At 41.8% G+C, this 22,066-nt stretch overlaps 1 protein-coding gene across 3 annotated transcripts in view; it reads right to left on the bottom strand.

The window, feature by feature from the left end:
* KLHL2 (kelch like family member 2) overlaps positions 1 to 22,066 on the bottom strand; it is a 95,851-nt gene that overhangs the window by 60,122 nt on the left and 13,663 nt on the right. Inside the window, exon 2 of one of the 3 annotated variants that reach the window (XM_019534581.1) lies at positions 21,407 to 21,476. The exons of the other annotated variants lie outside the window; for them this stretch is intronic. The gene's annotated coding sequence lies outside the window, so the exon portion shown is untranslated. The remainder of the gene's footprint in view (positions 1 to 21,406; positions 21,477 to 22,066) is intronic. 3 annotated transcript variants of the gene reach the window in all.

The raw sequence follows: 22,066 nt of genomic DNA, 5'->3' as shown, positions 1-22,066 counted from the left end.
CAGCAGCTGCTGTAATTGTAGAAAAAGCTCAAGAAATAGTTCTAGGACATCCCCTCATGGTGCATACACCTCATGCTGTGGCTAGCTTGTTAAATTCACAACAGCATAAGCACCTAACAAACCAACGAATATCAAAATATGAAATTGCTCTTCTGATGACACATGGGGTAACCCTCACACAATGTGCCACGTTAAACCCAGCCTCCTTGATGCCCCAGGAGGAAGGTAGTGGATATGTGCATGATTATCTGCAGGTCTTGGACTTAATTTCCACTCCTCGCCCTGACCTTACTGATGTTCCCCTCCAAAACCCTGAAATAGAGTTGTTTGTGGATGGCTCTGCTTTTGTTCGTGAAGGCATCAGATACTCTGGATACGCAGTTACTAATAGCGAGACTATATTAATAGGGGAGGCTCTCTCACCCGGAGTGAGTGCCCAAGCAGCAGAGTTGAAAGCCCTGACTGCAGCCTGTCTCTATGCTAAAGGAAAGAGTCAATATTTATAGATTCAAAATATGCTTTTGGAGTGTGCCACGCCACGGGTGCAATTTGGAAAGAACGAGGTCTCATTACCTCATCTGAAGCTCAGATTGCCCACGGAAAAGAAATTGCTGAGCTGCTTCAGGCTATTCAGGCTCCTAAGGAGATTGCAGTGATACACTGTAAAGCTCATACGAAGCAAACTGATCCTGTCGCAATGGGAAATAGATTGGCCGACAGGGCGGCCAAGGCAGCAGCCCTGCAAGGAGCTCATCTAGATTTAATTTCCCCCCAGCTCAATGGCAACTACAAGCTTCAGATACTGAAAAGGCAACATGGGAAAAGTGGGGGACACAACCTAATCCAGTGGGAATCTGGGAGTGTGATGGTCGTCCTATTCTACCTAGAAGCAACCAGCATAAAGTGCTACAAAAGGTTCACAATAACACCCATCTGGGAGCGAATAAAATGGTTCAAGTCATTCTTAGGCAGTTTGTGTCTCCTGGATTAAGTGAAATGGCCAGGAGAGTGGTAGAAAGTTGTATTCTGCGTCAGCAATGTAATCCTAAAGGAACACGCCAACAGGCACCACCTGGTAGGCGCAGATGGGCTCATAGGCCCATGCAGCATATTCAAATTAATTTCACTGAGTTACCCCCCTCAGAAGGAAAAAAACATTTGTTGGTAATTGTAGATCAACTTTCGGGATGGGTAGAAGCCTTCCCCACTACCCAAGCCACTGCTAAACCAGTTTGCAAAGTGGGATTCTTAATGAAATTATGCCAAGATTTGGCCCTCCTGAAAAAATTGATTCTGACTAAGGAATGCATTTTACAGCAAAAATTTGTAAAGAACTTACTAAGGCAGTTGAGACAAAATGGGTTTTTCATGCCCCCGGCACCCTCAGAGCTCAGGCCAGGTGGAATGTATGAACAGACCTCTAAAAGCCACCCTAACTAAGCTGTGTAAGGAACTCAGGATGAAATGGACTCAAGTTCTTCCTTTGGCTTCGTATATTGTTCAGACCACTCTGAACTCTAGGACTAGGTTAGCGCCCTTTGAAATACTTTTTGGACATGTACCCCCTTCCTTTACTTCTTTGATTTCAATACCTAGTGACACTGATCTGACTTGTGAAACAGAGGCTTATGTAAAAGCCTTGCAACAACATTTAGCAACATTACAACAGTACTCAGCGCAGTCTCAATCTTTCCCATTGTGGGAAGCTGTTCATTCTATTTCGCCAGGTGACCCGGTGTGGATCAAAACTGACCGAAAGACCCCACTTCAACCTCAGTGGCTAGGACCATTCAAGACCACCCTAGTAAGCCCCACTGCTATTCGAGTCAAAGAACTTCCCACTTGGATTCATCATACCAGAGTCAAAAGGAGCCTCGCTAGGGAACCTGACCTGGTAAAGGGTTCCCCGGAAGCAGATGGCGTCGGACTTCGAGGGAGCCATGCGTGTTCACCCCACCGCGAACTGGGTGAACCAGAAGCAAACAACCTCCGTATCCAAGGCAAATGGACTACTACCCCTTTGGGCGGCCTGAAGCTCAAACTCAAGAAAACCTAGACTGGTGCCCATTCCCCAAGAGATGGCCACAGAAAGTTGCCTAGGGAGTCGGTGGACTCATCTGTGTATTGTTTATTGCTTTACTTTTTTGGTGGTTGGAATAATTAAGGGATACGAATATAACGCCTTTATTCGCTTTGCTCATGAGATGAAAGCCCGTATGCCAAACTCTAAACAACATTTCATGTTGGGTATGTTCCTTAATGCCAGTAGATAGCCAGAGCAGTCTTCCCATGATTCCCATTCCCCTTAGCCCTATGAACATGACCTGGACCCATCTTGGAAGGATCCCACAGGTAACCATAATATAACCTGGGTTGATGCTGGAATCCAGGTTAGCAGGTACCTCACGGTGTGGAAAAGACCTGGTGAATAGTGCTTTTTGGGATTAAGAAAAGTGTCATTGGGGATCAGTGAATGTAAAGCCTACTTTAATGGGACCCATTTTGGGAGTACGAGGGGACCAGGCATATCTTTGGAAGATGGTCAAAAAAGGGCTAAGTCATACTGGTATAACCATCCTGGTGAGAACCACTGTCCTAATGATGGGAAAGTTTGGTATTTACATGATAGCAACGATCCAGGAAATGTAAAGACATGGGCTATAAACTGCACAAAGATCCATTGCGCTACAGCTAATAGTTCAAAAGGGCAGAACACAGTCTGCCTCTGCTCTGATAATTCCACCTTTCCTAGCTTTAAAAAACTCTCTGCCTGGACCGGTTGGTACACAGAGACTAACAGGTCAATAATATTCCACTGTGCAAATTCATCTACTAAGCCTCCCTTGTTTGGAGTATATTGGGTGTGTGGAGAGAAGGCATACTTAAGTTGGCCTGTTTCGTGGAGTGGATCCTGCTACTTAGCCTGGTTAGAGCCTCCTGTATTGTATCAAGACCACCTTCCCTCTGGACAGTTGCGTAATGTGCGAGATGCCAAAGATACTGTTGACCGGTCTCGACCCTTACTTGGAAAGCACTTAATGATTGGACCAGAACTTGTGCCGCCTTCTTTTTTGCTTGCGGAGGGGCCACTTACCGCATAGGAGAGGGCGTGAGGAGACTACAGGGAGTGTTAGAACTGACGGCTATAGCGTACCACTGCTGAGGCCCTCATAGATCTGGCTACTGAGCAAAAGCAAATAAGGCAAATGGTTCTTCAAAATAGAATGGCCCTAGATATCTTGCTGGCCTCACAAGGAGGAACATGTGCCTTAATAGGACAAGAATGTTGTGTATATATTCCTGATGTTTATAATGCCACCTGGGAAAGAGCACAACACCTCAAAGAGATTGCAAAGGATCATGGAGGAAAGCGACCGAACTGGAGCTTTTGGGGGAGTGATTTATTCAGCTGGTTGCCTGATATAGGTGGGTGGCTACATAATTTGCTTAAAAGTGCTGTTGTTATTATTGGTGAGCTTTTATTGCTGTGATCCCACCTGCACAAAACTTCGCCAGCAGGTGCACCCAGGGCAGCTGGGACAGGACCTGGGCAGCCAAAGTAGGCATTGGTGGGACCCACTCAAGGAAAGAATCCACCTGGGAGCCCACTGATTTGAGCCACCACATCTGAGGGGTTCCAGACCCCAAATTCCCCAGCAGGCAAGCAGCAGAACCCCAAGGGTTGCAGCGGAGTGAAGAAACGGCCCTCAGGATACTGTAACATGTGGCCAGGCACCAGCTGGCCCAGAGCATCAGTCCCTGCGGGGCCAAGCCCCAATGCAGGATCACGCAGGGGTTGAACAAGTCATGCCACATGTGGTACAGACTGCTAAGAAAAAGCACCTGGGAACAGTGAGTATTATTGCCCTGCTCACCTGCACCACTTAAGTGATTTCAGTTCAAGCCTAGTTATTAGTTTTCCAATCGGGCATGCCATAACTCCATTCCTGTCCACAACCATGGGAGCAGATGGTGCATGCAATACCATTGAAACAGAGCCAGACCACCTGAGTGGAAAGAGGTGAGGTGTAGGGAAGCAGAAGCCTCACAGAAAAAGCACCAGCCAAAGTGCCCAGGGTCACAGAAAAACACTGGAGAGTAGAAACTCAGGTAACATCAAGTCATGGCAAGAAAGTGCGGCACACCCAAGCAGGCAGGCACACACATTAACGACAGCACTGCAAGCATGGGCCTGCCATACACCTACACTCAGGTTTTCTTTTAGTCATTACTGCAAGGCTGCGATATGACAGTAGGAGTACATGCTTCTAAAATAATCTCAAGAAAGCCCCTACATCAAAACATTAACTGACAGAATATATTAGAATACTTAAACTGGATCATATCAATGACCCAGCTACCTTGCTATTATGAAGCAGCATGCTCAGAATGAGAATTTCTTCCATAGTCATCTGTTAGTTTGGACCTGAAGCACAAGGGCTAAATCTCATTTACAACTGGTCATCTTCCTACCCTATGTAGTTGTGGATGTTCTCATTATAGTTGCTCTTATTTTGTAATCTTAAGCAGGTCTTTGCCTGAATCTTCTGGCAACAAATTCCATACCCAAGTCATATCTTTAAAATTACATACATTTTTAGTTCATTTGTTGCCTTTCAATTTAACCCATTCTCATTGTATGAAAATGATTAATAGGACCCCTTACCTTTTTTATTTTGCTTCTATAAATACCCTTATTCATTCTTCTGCTAAGCTATAAAAAGGTAGTAGCTTTTAAAATTTCTCTATAATGGACACCTGAAACAAGGTTATGAAAAAAAAGAAGTCGGCCATCTCCAAATGTGCTGTAACCAGTATCTTTTTTTTTTTATACCAGTTTACCATAACTGAATGAAGTATTACTCATGAAGAGATACCACTAAAGTTCAGTAATGGCATGTCAGCTTTTCTACTCCCTTTTTAAGCCAAGAAGGTGTTTTCACTAAAGCTATGGCCAAATGTTAAGCCTGTATCAGGATAAATACCACACCCCTCCCGCCCCACCACCCTGACCCAAACAGCGAATGTACAGGTATTGAAGTAGTTTTTGTGCAAGAAACCCAACGTTTCCACCACAAACTGCTAGCTGTTTCAAACAGCAGCTTCCCTGTTTTCTAGCACCAGGTCTTGCACCATTCCCATTGCACATGGCATGATGGGCATCCCTAGGCCCCAGTATCCCAGTCTTCTACTCTTCCTCTCCACCTTCCAACAGGGAAAAAGAGTGGCTAGCTTAGCATGCCCTTTGGACAATGCCAGGGAACGCCAGTGCTGAGCAACCAGCAGCATCACTTCCTGCTACTCTTTTCTGGGATTGAAGCCACAGCTTAGGCAGTCCAGGAAAGTGCCAGGAGAGTTCAAGTGGCAGCAGGAATTCCCTTACCCTAATATTAAGTTCCTCCCCATGCCCCTCTGCAGAGCAGCAGAGTGGGCAGGCACAGTGGTGCAAGGGGGAGTTAGGATAAGGGAATTCCCCCTGCCACTGAAAGAGCCCTGGTAAGAGCTGGGGTTGTGGCAGCACTACCAGGGGTGGCAGGGGTGAAGTGAGAGGTTCCTAAAGGGTGGCAGGGGTGGGGTGGGAAGAGAGGAGGAAGGAGGGCAGCTATCATTAGCAGTCTGCCCCCTGCCCCAGCAGAGGAGAGGACAGGATGTCAAGATGCAGTTCCCCTGGGAGCAGGGAATCAAGAAACTGCCCTCTAGCACACCTTGACTGGAGAGCTCACCTCCCAGGTGTCTCTGTGGTTAGGAGCAGCCTAGGAGGCAGACCCCTTCTTGCCACATTTTAATGGTACTGTGAATCCCCATGCTGCATTTCAATACCTGCCCGTAGTCTAAGTTACCTACCATGATTCTTAGGACATCTTCTTTCATCATGCTGTTAATTGAAAACTCGTGAATGGGTGTGAGCAATTTAATTATTCTTTCTGTTTTACATTACTTCACAATTTTAAAATCTGAAAAATGCATCTGCTGCTATATTGCCCATATACTTAACACTGCCATCTGCAAGTTTGGCCGCTGCACTGTTTACCACCATTTCTAAAGTTATTAATTAAAAAATAATAATAATCAGCTTTCCATCAAAATTGTATTACCTTTTTCCTAGGGTGAAAACTGGCCATTTATCTATCTACCAGCCACTTTTTGATCTCTGACAATGCTTTACTCAATGCTCAACTTCTGATTGTGTATGAGGGACCATGTCAAAACACTTTTTTTAAAGCTGAAATAAGTTATGTCAACCAGTTTCCTCAACAGCTTTTAAAAATATTCTTTAAAGGGTTCTAGTAGATGTGAGAGATGTTTTCGGGTCAACAGTTATTCTAGTTTTCCCTACCACAGCATAGTGCTTTACAGTTCTGTTTGTAATCTTCTTTTCTACCAGCCTACTCGTGAAGCCCGTCTCCTCAGGCTTTAAAATTCATATGATGACTTGTAACACCTTTTGAAAAATGTTAAGTTCAGAATTGACTGTTCAAAAGTTCAAAAAGTTCAAAAATAGCCTGATGGCTTTTATAAGAGCCAACATTATTAAAAAGGTATTTTGGCAACACTGAACCATTTCATTCTTAATAATTTCTTCAGATATCCATATACTATATGGGCATCAAGAGGTAGTTAAAAGTGTTAATCTGATGTCATGGCAGAGTGGCACCTTACAGATTAATTCCAAGTGGCAGCAGCTTTCATAAGCAACAGCATACTCTGTCAGGTTGCTATGGACTTACTGATTTCTGTTTTGAACCCCTGCAATTTAAATTCACAGATTAAAGAAAATAGGAACGGAGAAAGGACACTGTTGAGAGAGAGAGAGAGGAAAAAAAAATGAGTAGAAGAGGTCAAAAGGGATGAACAAAGTAGTAAACCCATGGGGCCGTAGGGGATATATAAACTAGTCCAGGTAACAGGATAAAAATGTGTGGTCTCCATTTAGACCCTTCTTAATACAGTCCAGTCTGTGGATGATTTCTTCTTCCACAACCTCACGTTCAAGTCAGTTTTTAAAGTTTTATTGTTTAAAAACAATTACCTTAATGCCATGATGGAATGTCCAGGGAGGTTAAAAAAGTGGGTTTCTGTTCATTTTCAGAACTGATGTTCTGATCAATGCCCATTCATTCTTTCCCACAGGGATCACCCTGTCTGTTCAATGCCCCTCCACTGCCTATATAAGCAGGTTATGACATATATGACATTAGCAGAGAAGCAGGTGAATGAACCCAGGATGCAATTAATAATCCATGTTGTTTGGACCAGTAATGACAGTGTGGCCCTGGTAAACTGACAGTCCTTATTTCAATCAATCTGTTCCAAACCCTACTGCTTCTGCCAATACCTCATCTTGGATGCATGTTCTACAAGAGGTGTCCCTTTCATTACACATAGGAGTTAGCTGGAATTTCCCCCCCCCCTTAATTAGTATCTGTGGCATCTAGCTCACATACTGCTTTGGGAGCCTAAATGCACTCTTTCCAAAACACTCCTTAAAACAGTATGTGAAATTTGAACAGCTGTTAAATATTTAGAGCTTTAACTATGAGTAAAGTGTGTTATTTTTCTGTCACTTACGTATGCCTGTTTAAGTTAAAATTCCCACTACATTCCTTTGTGCCTTCCCCATCTCCTCCCACTGTAATAAGTCACCTGCTTCTCAAATACAGGTTTCCAGCATAACTGTGCTCCCACACCCTCCTCGTTCTACTGCAAGCTATTGACAAGCTGCCCTAATCCTCAAGATCTACTCTGCCCATCCCAACAGCCTGTTAACTGGTCCTTGAGAACTCCAAAAATATACACACAGCAACAATCCACACTTAACACATTTCAATCCTTCTCCCATCCAGACAATAACCCTTCAGCATGATCACATCACCAACAGAGCCCTTTGTCCCCCATATACAAAACCTACTCCTGAAGGAGCCCTGTTGACAAAGAATCAGAAGATGAAGGAAGCTGTGTGGTTCTAGCTAAAGCCACTTCACCTCCCTTCAGAAAGTTTGGTCACTTCCCACAGTCAAAGAATTCCAGAGTTTTTGTGCTGCTCATACATGGCTTTTTACAGTTTAGCTTAACCCCCAGGCTGTTCTCCATAAACTCAACAGAACTTGCAAGAACTAAAAACTAGCACTGCCTTCCAAGCTAAATGCCTTAACTTAACTTGTTTTAACTTCTATGGGGCTTTTCCTTAACCTGTTCTCTCCTACTTGATTGATGATTCCTCACCAAATAAGTCCAAATTGATGACAGCACTTATAATTTTTCCTCCGCCCTAAATAGCTCCCATCATCTCTGCCCTGACAACACTCCTTAGACCAACAGACTCTCCATTCAGCAGCACCACAGCAGAAGCCTTTTGGGCAGGGAAAGCTGTAGAAAGGTTCACTTGCTAGAAGATGGAAGAGTGATGCAAGTACAGAACAGTCTGTGAGACAGTAGTGTGAGGCCTTGGGATGAAGGAAGTTATAAGTGTAAAATATTAATACTGCAGGAAGAGATGGCTGCTATCCTGGGGCTTCATTCCTGCTAGGAATACCTGTTCTTCATGGTATTCACCTCTTTCCAGCTATCCAAATCTTACTTTGCATAATAGGTCTGTTCTGCAAACAACCTTTACTACCTGCAAGAGTGTCTTCCTCTCAGTCCATGACCCAATTTAGAAACTCTTCACTTTATAACCCAAATTTGTAAAAACACCGTTACATAATGAACCCTATGTAGCTAGCTGCATGGAAAACAGGGTTCAGTGCACAACCTAGGCCTAACTGCACATTGCAAAAGGAACCTTCATATAGCGCATTCTAGAGTACCTGCACCACACATAAAGCAGACAATTATACCCGTTGTGCGAGTCACCCACAACAACACAGAAGGAACTTCTGCAATACACAAGAGCATGTTAATATTCTTTATGTCAGCTGCATATACCATTCCACCTTACCATCTGCCACTGGACAAGCAAAGGACAAAGTTGTACATAAGCAAGCTGTAAAGAGCTGGAGTTCATTTCCAGAATCTATATTTACTACACTGAAACAAAACAAAAGACATCCCAATCTCCTTTTATTAGGAAGTCTATCCAAGTCCTGCACACACAGTGGCAGGATGAGCTGTGTGTAGGTTGGCAGCACCCACAATGCATAAAGCCACTCCATCCAGCCCACTGAGTTATCAGAAGTTGGGAGGAAGCTGGTGCTGGAAGGGCATGGCCTGATGCAGAATTCAGATCCCCTGGGCCCCTATGGATGCAGCATACAGAGGCAAGGGGGCTAGTAAGGGCTATGCAGATACTTGACCTACAGACACCAGATGTGCCACAGACGTTGCCACCAGACCTACTGCAGCTGCCACTGGCCCACAGATCCCTCCTGAGTAGAGTCCCATGACCCAGACAGACTTTGACACCCCTGTGCTAGACAGTTTAGGATATCAAAGGGTAGAGGAAAGGAAATCAAAATACATGGAACTCCATATGCTTTTTTAATATATATAACTGGCTACAGTTGACAGCTCTTTTAGTTTGGTAGAAAAAAAAATCACTAAGAACAGTGTTCAGGAAGAGAATTACATTTTACTGCAAATATCCAATAATATAGTTAATACCCCAAGATTTACAACTGCACTGTATGCCTATAGGAAGCTGATCCTCCCAATGCTGAAAGGCAGCCAGGTATAGCAAATAAAGAACAGGCGTGGTATTCTGCCTTACTGCAGGATTTGCTCACTGGAAAATTAGATCATTTACTATTGCTTGACATTTCTTACAATGCACATAAACTCCAGCAATGTGCTCCCTCTTCTGGCTGTGCTATGCACAAGTTGTGCCCCCAAACAATTAAAACCCAGCTATTGTCACAAATACCGAGACAAAGATCACAAGAGGTGACCAGATGGTCCCTCGAAGCACACATACAATATCCAACCATGTTACTCTACTGGTACTCTGCTCTAAGATGCACAAAAACCTTTAAACAAAAAAAAAAAGCTTCACTTAGTTCAGACCCAACATTAAGTTTTTGCCAAACAAGGATTTACAAGCCCTATTATTAGAAACATTTTAATGAAACAAAGTCAGGGAAAGACAATTCAGCTTTAAATACATCTCTGCAGTACTGGTAACCCCAATATCATGGCATTGTGCTAGGGGACAGGGAGAAGTTAAAATAAACAGTATTCACCATTCAGAGTGAGATGCAAAAACAGCATAACCAAGTGAGGGTTTTTTTGTTGTTGTTATTTTTTTTTTAAATTCCGTTTTAAGCTAAACCATCACAAGGGCGAGATTAAGGAATTTTAAAATGATTTTTTTTACCTAAATGATGACCCTAAGGATAAACTGAACCAACAGAGAAGAACAGCAGCACACAAACACCACTAGAGTTTGATATTTAGTGACTTCAAGCAATATTATGTGAAACTTTATTTAGAAGGTTTAAATGGAAAAGGCCGGATTGTCCTAGGACATCTTAGTGACATTTTCCTTCAGAATATATTCAATAGGAGACGAAGGACTGCCTCCGAAGGATCATGTTTAACCTTTCAGCTCTGCAGGCTCTAGCTGAATCTCCCAACCCATTTCTGTAGGACATCTATACTAGTTGACAAGTTTTGTCCAGCTTGATGCACAAGCTAATTCCAAGCTAATTAATTCTCATTTCAAAATTTAGCTTTGTTGAGCCATGTGGCTTTCAGGTTGGTAAAAGGCAACTGAATGAAAATGTGGTGGCTGATGCTCTATCTGTATTGGCCATGAAGCAGCAGAGAGTGCTTCTCATGGCACTACTCCATAAGCATGCCTCAGTCCTCATCACTAAGGAGGATGAATTTCATACAAGAACAGAAAGAGACAGTTCAGCCTTCCTGGCACTCTCAGATCTGCCAGACATGATCTTGTACAACCTCTTAAGTTACTTCACTTGTAAAATGCATTTTTTCAAAAACATGTCTACCACTGAAGGTAGGCAGCCTTTGTGGCTTGGGTCATAAGGGTTGGAAGTTGTACAGAAATACTGAAGTAGTCATCAGGGGGTAGGAAAAATACTACCCAACATGCTCAACTAACTCTCAGTTCTTCAGACTTACCCTGAAATAGGGGTATGTGGGGAAGGTAACAGCCTTTGGCCTGAGATTTTACCTGCTATGGGGACATATGTGACAGGACCAAGATAAGCGTGTGACGCTTAACCCATTTTTAACAAGTCTTCCCTACGTGGGCAACTTCCAAACAACCAGCAGATTCAGTTCACAGTAGCTCACTGTGAGATATGCCAGGAAACAAACACAAAGGTCATTCTCATAGGTATTAAGAAATCAGCCCATTCTGGTAATTGCAATATTGGAACCTATGTCACTTTAAAACGTAAAGAAATTTAAGTCAGTTCACATCCCCACCACAGGATCATTTCACCAACTGAAATAACCCATGAGCTGAATCTTAAAAGTAATTAATTTGCATGTTAGAATCCTTACCGATCTCAGCAAATGACTATGTAACAGCTTGAAATATTCTGTACAGTTTAATGAACATTTGGCAAAACAGTTTGTTAAAAATGCTACATGCTGTACCAGATATCGAGCTGGGAGTTTTTGGCAAGTCAGATTTAAAGCACAGGAAACAAAGATTCACAAATTTCAGTACAAAGAATCCTTACATTATTATTTCTGGTATGAAGAACTTTAACACAGTGACTACCATTTTTATAAAACCTTACCTAAACTGTTCATCAGAGAAGCCATGTACATTTAACACTGCCCAAAAGTTAGTCATTTGCCTCCCTTTTTAAGGAGTAGATAATTAATACTAAGCTCTTTCAAACCACACAGTACTTTGAGAGCGTATGAACTGCTAATTTCTGCACCTGCATTAATCACTTTACTCAAAAGCAGGTGTCTTTAAAATTCTTCATAGTTTGATTAAAGAAACTCACCAGGGAAAGCAGTAGAAAAACATGAGCAGTAGAAATTAGCGCATTTGCAGTACAGCAAGTCTCTGGACTCCAATCCGTGACTTCAAGCCCTACAAGAATGGCTTTCTGCTATGCACCAATTATAAAAAAGCATTGTTGAAAGATATGCACATAAATTCTAGAGGATGTAAATCAACTTCTCACAAGGAAAACAAATGTTTATAACCATTAAAGGTATTCCAGAAGAGCCACATTAATGCTGTTTCAAAGAATGAGAAATAATGTGGTTAATGGTTTGACTTATGCAGAAACTGGACACCGTTATTTTAAAGTCTTATGCTGTGCCAGAAGCAAATAAAAATATTAAAATGTTACCTTCCTCCATCTATCTGACTTTTTTTTTTTTTTTTTGGAGTACAGGCAGTCCTCAGACTTACAACACAATTGGTTCCTGAAAACCACATCTCAAGTCGAAACGTTGCAACTCGGAACCACTTTTCCCATAGGAAACAATGTTATAACTGGGGATTGGTTCCTGCACCAAGGCCCAATACTCTATTTTCACCAAAAATAACCAGGAATTTTGTATTCAATCAATTACAGATGAGTAATAGAACTACATTATTGTATTTATATTGTAAATAGCAATCATATTGATTTGGAAGAACTTCTTTGAGGTGAGTTTGCTGGACTTTTTGAAGGGTTTTTGGCTGGAGCCTTCTCAGGAGTCCTGGCTGCAGGTTTTTCTCGAGCCTGGTCTGCTTTCTTAAAGAAAGCACCCAAGGAAGTTTGGACAGATGTTCTCCAGGGAGATGGGTGACGCAGCGAACTTATTCGCTGATGCAGCATGGCGTCGGATCAAGCATTCTAAAGTCGAAACTGACATCAGAAAGTTGAAATGGGGTGTCAATTTATAAACATTGTAAGTACAAAACGTTGTAACTTGAAACGTTGTAAATCATAGACTGCCTGTAGTGTAGTCTGGTAAATCCAAATTGCACCTGTTACCAAGCTGGGAAGTTCTTCCCACCCTGAGAAAACTGTTATTTTGTGGAAAAGCCTAGAAAAACAAAGTCTAGAGTGGAAAAGGCCCTGCCATCTTTGCTGGTGTATTAAAATCTCCCACCTCCCCCTGGAATATAAATTGCCTATTGTTCTAGTACCAATGTGGTCTTTGATCAAGAAGTCATCACAAGATGCTCACAATCTTGTAAATATAAATTCCCTTCTTTGGGCAAGATTAGAGGCAACTGTAGCTACACAAGCATCACAAGATCAATTTGATCTACATATATCTGAGTATAGGCCTAGGTACAGCATTGGTCAATGATTCTCCCTTTGGCAACAGATAATAAAAACAGGTGTTCATGCCGGTATTAGATCAGCTGCTTTTGATACTGTTGATCACAAGGTGTTGGTGATTCACCTATATATAGCCTTGGTGGGAGTTGGTAAGGGCCACTCTTAAGTAACTTTCTTCTTTTCTCTTAGAGATTTCAACAGGCCTCTTCCTGAGCAGCCTTCACATATAGTATGTTCCTCCAGCATCCCCTCTCCCTGTTCAGCGTGAATGGGGGGCACTAAGAAGGCTTGTAAAGGAGCAGCAGGTTCAGAATTTCCCAAATGCAGATTGAAACCCAAACTGTGCATCTCGTGCATCTAATTTGGATAAGAATTCAAACTTTAGTCAAACTTTCAGTCAAGAATGAGACACCAATGAGAACAAGGCAAGATGAATCTCAATCCAGAGAAGAGTGTGGTGATGATGTGGTTGGAGAAAGCAGCAGAGGTCATCAGCTCCTGTGATAGTACATCTGCTATTACTGTAACTATATTTGCAACTTAGGGGTACCGACAGGAGCTGAGGCTGACATGACAGTAGCACATGACAGTATTATAGTAGCAACCCAGTCACTTTTTTTATCTGCATCTGGCTAGGAGATTGCAGTCTTTTGTTTTGGAAGTGGATCTTGCTTTTGTCACGAAGTATGATGTGCCTCATCCAGAGCTGCACTGTCAAGGAAAATAATGCTGGCTCACTAAGCAAAGCATCTCAGCCCAATACAACACAAACACTTTGAGATCTGCACAGGCTCCCAACTGCTCCTCTGGGGAAGACGATATGAAGGCCAGAACCTACAAATTTCTAAATCAGTAATTATCAACCTTTATGGACTCAAGGCACCCCTCCATTAAATTTTTTGTGAATTGAGAGCCACCCAATTTCAAAAAATAATTCATAAATTACAGTGCTTACATCCTTGCAGATGGGCCCAGCAGTGAAGATGGAGGAACCATTCAAGCAGAGAAGCCTGACCTTGCATTTATTTGCTTGCTTCATCTGCTCATTTCCTCAAAACCCATTAATCTGCTCATACCTCATGGCACCTCAGGGTGCTGGGAGAATCTAAATAGTCTGGGACCATTTTACCTGAGGTTGTAACAAACTGCCACAAATATGGTCAGCATGAGGATCTCCATCTTATAGAAGGGAGGTAGCAACTAATAAGGCATTTCTGTTCAAGCTAGAAGACTCAAATCTTTTATCTGCTGCTTGGTCCTAAGCCATACAAATCTAGTGATATTTCTGGGCATGCTACAAAAGATGCCTCTTACACAGTATCTCTGAAGGAGAAACATAGGCTGCACAGGTAAAAAAGCAGCATGTGGCTAGCTGGCGAGCCAAGATCCCATAGAACTAATTCCACTGCTGCTGAATTTTAACCGTCTATAGCTGCAACACCCACCACTCTGGTCCTGCAGGACAGATAAGCAGTGCAAGGTCAGCCCATGGGGCAGATCTCGTACAGAGTTAGCACAGAGTCAGTCCAAAAAGGGAGTGGCATTAACACTGCCACCGCTCATCTACCACCAATTTTCCAGACCCCTGGAAACCCTGCAGGCCAGAAAACTCCATGGCTCGGCTCTGACCCATGGCTCTCTGGTATATATTGTATGATTGCTGTTATAAGCCAGTTAAACCCCCCACAACATAAACTTTGGTTTGACAAACATTACATCCGTTCTCCCACCCACTGTATAATAACATGTGCTTGTTTCTGAGACAGCAATGCACATTTTGTGTCTTCTGTGTAAAAAAAGAAAATTTCTCAACTTGATATTGAATAATCTAACTCTCCAAAAGAAAGGGTGTATCTCACTCAATAAAGAACCACTGAGGCAGTGGGTGTTTCTTACTCCAAACAAAGAGTGGCATATTGATATATTTGGGAAATTCTTCAAAAAACCTAAATACATATTCTCTGAGATCACCTTAATTTTAGAACACATGAAGAAGAAAGCAACTGCTTGTGAAGCAGAATATCACCGGTTCATAAGAAGCTAGTGAGTTTAACAGCCAGTTTAGAAAAAATAGCACATTAATTGTCACAGGACCCAAGTTATAAGCTTATCCCTGTGGTGCAACTACACTTGCCCCAAAGAACAGGCCAAGGCTGCCTTAGGATAACTCCTAATTCTCACAAGCCACAGCTCTACTGCCCTTATACTAGGGATCTCTACAAGCTCCAAGTGGCCTCCCCCTTGGGCTGTGAAAGAAATGTTTAGGTCCCACTCTCCAAAGAATGGGTTAGCCTAGAATATTGCTTGCCTAGAAATTACTCTTGTCATAGGCAATCAGTAAAGAGACAAAACAACAAAAAATGTATTACATAGAGAAAAGAATTATATGAGCAAAATTTGGGTTTTGAAGACAAAAATGACAAAGCAAGTAAACTTTCTAAACCCTCTCATATGGTTACCCTTGCCCCCTTAAGAGACTGGCCTATATAACCATAAATCACCAGGGCCAATTCTGTCAGCCCCGATTGCTAGGTCCTTGCACACTTCTCCAGCCCTCAATTCTATCTTAACTAAGATAGAAGCCTCCAAGCTGGCTCCTCGCATCAGCCTTAAACTAATTACTCATGTCACCAAAACCTTCCAGAAATTCCTGGTCTTCCTGAGTTACCTGGCTAATGGGTCATCTCTCTCAGATGTCTTTTTTCTAGAGGCGCTGATTTCCCCATTACAGGCAGACACCACCTTGGATGCCCAACCCCACAGTGTCTTCTTTAGCCTGCATCAAACTGGCAATTCTTCTTGCCCTAGTGTCACAACAGCAAAAAGAGATTTAGCAGTTCTGCCCACTCCCTTGGACTAAATTATATCCAAAACCACACACACACACACATATACATACACACTGCATAACAATCAATACAGTTGTAGCAGAAACATAAATGGATACAGCATAATATGGGTCTTTCAACAAGATCACACACACACACATCAGCAAAATAAATGCAAAGAAAACATTCACAGCACCTCACAAATCCCCAAAACACAATGGGATTTGAGACAAGTTCAAGGAGTATATCCCTTTTAAAGTAAGCTCCAGAAATAAATGGTATACTCCTAGTAAAGAACCTGGTCAAAGCATGAACCTAGGCCCCTGGCCAACAGTACATGGACAGTGCAATTAACACATCAATCACATAGTAAATGGCGACATGCCACATTTGAAAGGTATTTGCCAAATCAGTGACAAAAACAGTACATGCATAATTTAGAACATATTTGTGGCTGGTTTGCACCACAGTTAATCTTGAACACATGGCATGTGGGCCAAGTAGCCACACATGTGGTCCAGCTTCACCGTGGGGTCCTGGGCTCATCTTCACAGAGTTTATCCACCTGCTCTGTCTTCCCCACCCCGTGACAGTTCATCAACACTCCTTAAGTGGCCCTCCAGCCCAAATAATTACCCAACTCTGCACTACGGCAAGGTCCATAAACATGTTAAATCATATTTCCAGTATAAAGGAACTGATTTGCATCTTGTACTGTGTTGCTCAATAATACAAACTATAGTTATCATGCCTTCATTACCTTCCAGATTACTGGTCTCCTCAGAAGAGGAGGATTCTACACACATTTATCACAGAGGATTTTTTGTTTTTTTGGGGTTTTTTTTTTGTTTTGTTTTGGTTTTTTTTTACAGTTTAAGCCCTGCTTCCCTCCCTCATTTACACCGAAGATCCACAAAACAACTGATCATCTCTCACTCTCACAAGTCTATCAATAACATTATGAGCTTTAGTAACACAGAAAACATTCTGCAATTTATCCATGTTCTCTTCCATCATGAATTTTATCGTGTCCCATTCTGAAAACTGATTATGCAGAAATGGCACCTTTTTTACTCAGCAGATCCATTCTCAATGTGTATTTTAAGTCACAACTGCTGACGCTAGTGACACATGCTTTACTACTTTTACTTCTGTCAAAGCTTTGGAGCCAACACAGCTAAGCTGTAATCTTTTCATTATACGTTAAAAGTCTTTATTAAAGAAGCATTAACTATTTAAAAGTTGAGGTCTAGAATTAAGGTTGTCCAGGAGATCTGGATTCAGTCCCCTTGTTCAATGACATTAAATACCTGGAGTTTGTTTTACAGAAGAAGTGCAGGTAGTTACAACCAAGACTGAAGTCTATAATGACTAGAACTGGTGAAAAGTTTTCCCCTTCAAAAAAGTTCTTAAGAGACAGTTCTGTAAGAATTGTTATGTTTTGAAAAACTGAAATTAAGTATTTCTGTAAGTTTTTCTAATAGGTATTTCAAACTGATCAGAATGAATATTTTGATTTTTTTTTTATTTAGGAGTTACATTTAGATTTAAGTTTAACAATGAGAAAAAAAGCTCTCACCCCAACATGTGTGTCTTGGTAACAGACCACCAGATTTTACTGTAGAGGCCTTGATAGCAAAGCTCTGGGTATAAAAATGTCAGACTGTTTTAGGTTCCTTTTCTCATACATCTCTGATATCAACATTGCAGTAGAGCCCCTTTAAAAAACAGTCAATACACTTGTTGGCTTATATTAGAAGAAATGATTCAAACGCAAAGCAGTAGCTCTGCATGGACATAGCTAATCTGCAGCCAGCTGTTAGGGGAGTAAAATATCACTGGTATGGAAATATACAAGCTTCAGATTCTGCAAGTTTGGCATCTGCGGTACAAGATTGGTTTAAGATGCCTTAAAACAGCTTCTTACAAGTGACAAATTGATTTTTAAAACACTTAATAGATCAATCTAGAGCTGTACTTAGGAACTTCTCCTTGAGCTCTCACCCCAATGCATATGGCTCAGTAAGAGGCCCTAGTTGCAGGCCTGACTAAATACATACCCGAATACATATGCTACACTGTGGGCGAATTACTCACTCAGAGGCTTCTTATAGTAACCGACTCTCCCACACTGCATATATTTAATACATAAACGGTACTTGCAAACGTGGATACGTGAGAAAGTTAAATTTTACTTGAGAAAGTTAACTTTTGTGTTCTTGTCTTAAAATGATTAACTGTTACACTGCATTAAGTCTGACATTTAACTTAATTGCTTTAAAAAAGAGGAACATTCAGAAAATTAAACATGTGGGGAAAAGCTGATGATAGAAGTGCTAAAATAAGGTTATGCATAAGGTATAATGACCTCCATTAGAGATGGGTAAGAGATGTAAATCCATTGTTCCAAGCACTGTGCAGGTTTGTATATTCTTGATCCTTTCCTAATGCATCTTTGCTCACATACTGTGCTTTCCTAATATTTAAGTCTCATTTCTGATTCATTCTTGAATTTGTCAGCTAATATTTTAAATTTTAAATAAAGATCTACCATTGATGTTAAAACATGGACTGAGGGAAACACAAAAACCAGAATATACACCCAGAGCTTTCTTCTATGTTTGTCTTGTAACATAAAATTGGCCAGAGGCCAAAACATAGAAAGACCAATAAAGTGTACGTTTACATGTAGAAAATAAACTTTGACCAACAGTCAACTATTTTATTTTTTATTTGTTTTAAAGGAACCATTGTGAGTCTATACCCAGGGGTAAGCAACATGGTGGACTCCATTTCCCAGCAGCCCCTGCCTGTGCCAGTCCTGGCTAGTCTCAGGAGTGGCAGATCCTGGGAGCAGCAGGGCCATGACAGCACACAGCCGTGACTGTGCTCCCAGGTTCAGATTCTGTACATGGAAAATGTATAAATTTTCCATGTACAGAATCTAATTACTAGGGGCAGGGATCATCTTAAATTCAAGGCTGTCTTGTATTTACGTAAATATGGTACCGGTAGTTATACTTTTCATTTTTTTCAATTTCAGAGCACTGTAAGAAAAATAGCCGTTCCCTTCGCTCCTTACTCTGCCTAAATGAAAGCAAACAAGGCATACTGACAAGATAACACTGAATACTGATCAAAATTCAATTCATATTGTTAACAGACTTTCCGAAGACCACATAACTCCACTGTGTATGCAATCCCATAAAAAAGCTTGTTTTAGAGGGCAATACAGCCAGGTTATGTAACAGTTAACAGAAAATCATAGTTTTCCATTTTTTTTTCCTTAAGTCATGTTTAAAGGAAACTCAAACACGTTTGCCTGTTCACAGATGAGCTAAGGACCCAGCCAGTTCACATAGCCAAAATGATTAAAACTTCAAGCAAGCTCTTATACCATTAAATATTCATACATAGCTTTCACATGTACACAGCATAACCACATTTATTGCAAACTAACTAAATACAATCAGCACTTTTAAAATAGACGAGGTGAAGAGAGGCAGACAGCCAAAGTGCTCTCATGCATACTTGGCATCCCTAAAGCTGGAAAGCACGAATCCCTGCACACAACCATTCCTTCAATCACTCAGTTCCACTTTGGGGCAGGGGGGTTGTATAACCACCTTGGGCAATCCTGCATGCCTCTCTCCACCTCCAAAACAGGGAGCGCAGAGGCTGAGGGTACAAGAGAGCACGCACTGGCTGGCTGTCCCACTCACCACCCAGTTGGAGGGGGTGGGGGTGAGAAATGGGAGACAGACAAGAGTCCCAGGATGGAGGGATTGTCTGTTGAACCCCCTGACTGGGCAACAGGCTGCTGCATTCTACTGTGGCACATTTGAAGCACTCCAGCTGAATGGGCATGGGGTTTCGTGTCTTTCTGTGGCCTGAAGCACTCATTTTGAAGTGCTCCAGACTGGAGTGGAATTCAGAAAGCTTCAAATGTACATCTGTCCAAGGTCTCTAAACCATGGTGCACAAAGGAATGAGAGAGCGCAAGCAGCCTGATGCATAAGCTAGCAATGACAGCACTCCCCTGAGGTTGGAAATCCAGGTTCTGATCCTCTGCTCAAGGGAGTGCTTAGGCATTTTGCATTAAACTGCCATAAGATAAAGTGTTGACAGTGTTTTCATGACAGGGCTACTGAATCAGACCCCCTTTTAATTTCTCTCTCTCCTTGGAGTCATCATGAACCTTGCACTCCATTCACAATAACCACAACGGCTCTGGAATGGGCTCCCAAGAGAGGTGGTGCTCTCCCCTATCCTTGGGGGTCTTCAAGAGGAGATTGGACAGATATCTGGCTGGGGTGTTATGATCCCAGCACTCGTTCCTGCCCAGGGCAGGGAGTTGGACTTGATATGTTCAGGTCCATTCCGACCCTAGAAACTATGAAACTATAATTTCAATTGGAGGGCTACAGAGTGCCCCATCCAGCCTCGTCTCTATCTTGGTAAGGGTGCCTAACTGAAAAAGAGGAAGGTGTAGTTTTGAATCTACTCAGGCCAAGAAGAACACCAAACCCAAATGTTACATTTCTTGGGAAAGCATCCCAACCACAGGGCTATTACAGAAGGTATTTATTCCCCATCCCTTGCACCATCTCCTCCAGCTGCATTTTCTGAAAGTGACAATGTCCACTGTACCTAGTTCATAGCTCAATACTATCAGTATTTGGTATGTTTTGAGTACACCAACCAGACTGGGCCCTTGAGGTTATCTTGATTTTAAGAACTCCTAATTAGCCAAGCCCCAAAAAATGGTATAGGAGGCCCAACATACTCAAATCAACCATGATGGCAGACCTCTAGGTATACATAACAGCATAATATTAGGTGGTTCACTTGACTGGCAAAAAACTTAGGCACTACAGCCTCTACATTTGAGTGGTTAAACAGGTTTTTGTGGATCACTCAATTGAACTTTATCAAAATTCAAGCACCTAAGTTGTACTTCAGGCATGCTGGGCCAGATACAAAAAAAAAATAAAAAAATAGCATGACCATTTGAACTTAGGCATCTCAGTGTACACAGAAGGTAGAACTCCACTAACCAGACCATGCATCAAATCCATTTATAACAGCAATTTTGTTAAGTTTCAAACTCTGGGACAGGAACTCCTGTCTTACATGTGTAGACAGTATATAACAATGCATACTGCCTAATTACAAATGCCCATTTCTAGCTACAAGCAACATAAAGGTGGCAAAGAGGAGGACATGGCCATTTATTATCAGTTATGTGGCATAAGTATAAGTACCAACATTAAATTCAAAATGTAGATTTTATTTCAATAGCTCTAACCCAAGGTAAAGCTAAACTAAATCTTTTTGATTTCCAAATTACTACAAACTTTTAAGATCACTCACCAGGTCACATAACACAAATTACAACCCCAACATCACTAGATACATCTTCAAACAGCCAGGTAATCTGGAGCTGTGAAAATGAAAGCCACGTCAGACTCAGAAGAATTAAACCTGTGGATTACTGGCCTTTAACATTCCTTAAATTCCTACCAGTATAGATACATTTCATTGCTCGTAAGTAAAGTAACCAATATAGTCAATCTAAGACTAAAATACATCTTCCTGCACAGTAGATGCAGCCAGTACATACAAGGCTGCTTAGAAAGTCGCACTGAAACATCTCTACACCAGCCCCCTTATAACAGAAACATTATTTTTAACTTTATTTTGGCTGTCTAGCCTGATATTTTGTATGAAAAGTTAGCAGGATTATAGTCATCAAGGTATGCACAGAAAAGTTTTGAGACTGTAGAATCAAGCTTCTGCTGTATGAGCATGAAGAGCTGGTACAAACAAGTAAGAGCCTTATTAAAAGAGCCAATAAAATTTTAAGGCTGCACAAGGTCTTCACCACTGCTAGACTGGCATGGTATAGTACAGTGTTATAAGAGATTTTAACTGGCCTGACAACACTCGCACAGTAACACCACAAGTAAATAATACATTTTAGATAATAGTTGGTAAGGTAAGAAATAGGCATTCCAGGATGCAAAGTGCTGA

The sequence above is a fragment of the Crocodylus porosus genome, unplaced genomic scaffold (assembly GCF_001723895.1).
Source record: "Crocodylus porosus isolate Cpor-Errol unplaced genomic scaffold, CroPor_comp1, whole genome shotgun sequence".
NCBI lineage: Eukaryota > Metazoa > Chordata > Crocodylia > Crocodylidae > Crocodylus > Crocodylus porosus.
Note: the sequence above shows the minus strand (reverse complement) of the source record. Positions and strands in the feature narration are given on the sequence as shown.